Genomic DNA, 4,230 nt, shown 5'->3' with positions numbered 1-4,230 from the left:
CAGGGAGCCAGAAAATTCTGGCTGCGACCGAGGCCTCTGCGGCCGAGGAAATGGTCATTGGTAATTTTACATGTTAAATTAACATGTGTTTTAACACAGGCTGGGAGATGCAGGCATTCTGGACTTAGAAAAATTTCGAGCAGGGGCCCGAGAAATTCTCCCGGCGACCGAGGCCTCTGCGGCCGGGAGAACTCTCGAAAACCACCTCGTTCGTGGTTGTTTGCCGTGCGGGGCGAATCGGGAAATCTAGCAAATAGCTGAAGACATTCTCCCGGCGATGGAGGCCTCGGCGGCCGGGAAAAACGCCCGCGCTCGGGCGTTGCGCGCCCCCTTGGCAAGGCCCATTTTGGGTTATATAGGGGGTAGTGGTGTCCCGAGGGGAAAAAATTAACATGTTAAATACTGCTCCCAGGCAATTGTAAAATGTCTCGGCGACGGAAGGCACCACTACCCGGCATATTTACGCCCCTCGGACTCCGTGCGCCAGCCTGTAATAGCGAATCGGGACTTAGAAAAAAAATTCGAGCAGGGAGCCAGAACATTTTCCCGGCGATCGAGGCCTCCGCGGCCGAGGAATTTGTCATTGGTGATTTTGCATGTTAAATTAACATGTGTATTAACACAGGCTTGGAGAAGCAAGCCTGCGGGACTCTGCAATACATTGAGCGGGCAGCCAGAAAATTCTGGCGGCGACCGTGGCCTCCGCGGCCGGGGAAATAATCCTCTGTAATTTTACATGTTAAATTAACATGTGTATTAACACAGGCTTGGAGAAGCAAGCCTGCGGGACTCTGCAATACATTGAGCGGGGAGCCAGAAATTTCTGGCGGCGACCGAGGCCTCTGCGGCCGGGATAATAATCCTTGGTAATTTTACATGTTAAATTAACATGTGTATTAACACAGGCTGGGAGAACTAGGCATTCTGGACTTTGAAAAATTTCGAGCAGGGGCCGGAGAAATTCTCCCGGCGACCGAGGCCTCCGCGGCCGGGAGAACTCTCGGCGCTCGGGCTCCGCGTCTACCCATGGGGAGCGGGCAGCCAGAAAATTCTGGCGGCGACCGAGGCCTCCGCGGCCGAGGAAAAGGTCATTGGTAATATTACATGTTAAATTAACATGTGTATTAACACATGCTGGGAGAAGCAGGCATTCTGGACTTTGAAAAATTTCGAGCAGGGGCCGGAGAAATTCTCCCGGCGACCGAGGCCTCCGCGGCCGGGAGAACTCTCGGCGCTCGGGCTCCGCGTCTACCCTTGGGGAGCGGGCAGCCAGAAAATTCTGGCGGCGACCGAGGCCTCCGCGGCCGAGGAAATGGTCCTTGGTGATTTTACATGTTAAATTAACATGTGTATTAACACAGGCTGGGAGAAGCAGGCATTCTGGACTTTGGAAAATTTCGAGCAGGGGCCGGAGAAAATCTCCCGGCGACCGAGGCCTCTGCGGCCGGGAGAACTCTCGGCGCTCGGGCTCCGGGTGTACCCGCGGCAAGGCCCATTTTGTGTTATATAGGGGGTAGTGGTGTCCCGAGGGGGAAAAAATTAACATGTTAAATACTGCTTCCAGGCAATAGGAAAATGTCTCGGCGACGGAACACACCACTACCCGGCGAATTCCCGCCCCTCGGACTCCGTGCGCCAGCTAGTAAGAGCGAATCGGGACTTGGAAAAAATTTTATCGGGGAGCCAGAAAATTCTCCCGGCGATCAAGGCAATCACCGCCGGGAGAATTTTTTCTAGCTAACCGATTGAAATTTTCAAAGTACCAATTGCCTCGAAAACAACCACGAACGTAAAACAACCACGAACGGAAAACAACCACGAACGACAACAACCACGAACGACAACAACCACGAACGACAACAACCACGAACGGAAAACAACCCCGAACGACAACAACCACGAACGCACAACAACCACGAATGAAAACAACCACGAACAGTAAACAACCACGAACGAAAACAACCACGAACGAAAACCACCTCGTTCGTGGTTGTTCGCCTTGTGGGGCGAATCGGGACATCATGCAAATAGCTGGAGACATTCTCCCGGCGATCGAGGCCTCGGCGCCCGGGAAAAATGCCCGCGCTCGGGCGTTGTGGGCACCCATTGCATGGCCCATTTTGGGTTATATAGGGGGTAGTGGTGTCCCGAGGGGGAAAAAATTAACATGTTAAATACTGCTCCCAGGCAATTGTAAAATGTCTCGGCGACGGAAGGCACCACTACCCGGCATATTTCCGCCCCTCGGACTCCGTGCGCCAGCCTGTAATAGCGAATCGGGACTTAGAAAAAATTCGAGCAGAGAGCCAGAAAATTCTCCCGGCGATGGAGGCCTCCGCGGCCGAGGAAATTGTCATTGGTGATTTTGCATGTTAAATTAACATGTGTATTAACACAGGCTTGGAGAAGCAAGCCTGCGGGACTCTGCAATACATTGAGCGGGGAGCCAGAAAATTCTGGCGGCGACCGAGGCCTCCGCGGCCGGGAGAACTCTCGGCGCTCGGGCTCCGCGTCTACACATGGGGAGCGGGCAGCCAGAAAATTCTGGCGGCGACCGAGGCCTCCGCGGCCGAGGAAATGGTCCTTGGTGATTTTACATGTTAAATTAACATGTGTATTAACACAGGCTGGGAGAAGCAAGCCTGCGGGTCGCTGCAATATATTGAGCGGGGAGCCAGAAATTTCTGGCGGCGATCGAGGCCTCCGCGGCCGGGGAAATAATCCTCGGTAATTTTACATGTTAAATTAACATGTGTATTAACACAGGCTTGGAGAAGCAAGCCTGCGGGTCTCTGCAATACATTGAGCGGGGAGCCAGAAATTTCTGGCGGCGACCGAGGCCTCTGCGGCCGGGATAATAATCCTTGGTAATTTTACATGTTAAATTAACATGTGTATTAACACAGGCTGGGAGAACTAGGCATTCTGGACTTTGAAAAATTTCGAGCAGGGGCCAGAGAAATTCTCCCGGCGACAGAGGCCTCCGCGGCCGGGAGAAATCTCGGCGCTCGGGCAGCGCGTCTACCCATGGGGAGCGGGCAGCCAGAAAATTCTGGCGGCGACCGAGGCCTCCGCGGACGAGGAAAAGGTCATTGGTAATATTACATGTTAAATTAACATGTGTATTAACACATGCTGGGAGAAGCAGGCATTCTGGACTTTGAAAAATTTCGAGCAGGGGCCGGAGAAATTCTCCCGGCGACCGAGGCCTCCGCGGCCGGGAGAACTCTCGGCGCTCGGGCTCCGCGTCTACCAATGGGGAGCGGGCAGCCAGAAAATTCTGGCGGCGACCGAGGCCTCCGCGGCCGAGGAAATGGTCCTTGTTGATTTTACATGTTAAATTAACATGTGTATTAACACAGGCTGGGAGAAGCAAGCCTGCGGGACTCTGCAATACATTGAGCGGGGAGCCAGAAAATTCTGGCGGCGACCGAGGCCTCCGCGGCCGAGGAAATGGTCCTCAATGATTTTACATGTTAAATTAACATGTGTATTAACACAGGCTGGGAGAAGCAAGCCTGCGGGACTCTGCAATACATTGAGCGGGGAGCCAGAAAATTCTGGCGGCGACCGAGGCCTCCGCGGCCGGGGAAATAATCCTCGGTAATTTTACATGTTAAATTAACATGTGTATTAACACAGGCTGGGAGAAGCAGGCATTCTGGACTTTGAAAAATTTCGAGCAGGGGCCGGAGAAATTCTCCCGGCGACCGAGGCCTCCGCGGCCGGGAGAACTTCGGCGCTCGGGCTCCGCGTGTACACGCCGCAAGGCCCATTTTGGGTTATATAGGGGGTAGTGGTGTCTCTGGAGGGAAAAAATACACGGTAAATATTGCAGCCAGAGCCTATGGCAATCTGTTGGCGACCGAGGCCTCCACACCCCGGCAAATTTTCGGCTCTCGGACTGTGTGTATTCCACTGGAGACAGGCCTGCGGGACTCTGTAATATATTGAGCCGGGAGCCAGAAAATTCTGGCGGCGACCGAAGCCTCCGCGGCCGGGGAAATAATCCTCGGTAATTTTACATGTTAAATTAACATGTGTATTAACACAGGCTGGGAGAAGCAAGCCTGCGGGTCGCTGCAATATATTGAGCGGGGAGCCAGAAAATTCTGGCGGCGACCGAGGCCTCCGCGGCCGGGGAAATAATCCTCGGTAATTTTACATGTTAAATTAACATGTGTATTAACACAGGCTTGGAGAAGCAAGCCTGCGGGACTCTGCAATACA

The sequence above is a fragment of the Bacillus rossius genome, unplaced genomic scaffold, assembly GCF_032445375.1.
Source record: "Bacillus rossius redtenbacheri isolate Brsri unplaced genomic scaffold, Brsri_v3 Brsri_v3_scf699, whole genome shotgun sequence".
In the NCBI taxonomy this organism is placed as follows: domain Eukaryota; kingdom Metazoa; phylum Arthropoda; class Insecta; order Phasmatodea; family Bacillidae; genus Bacillus; species Bacillus rossius.
Note: the sequence above shows the minus strand (reverse complement) of the source record.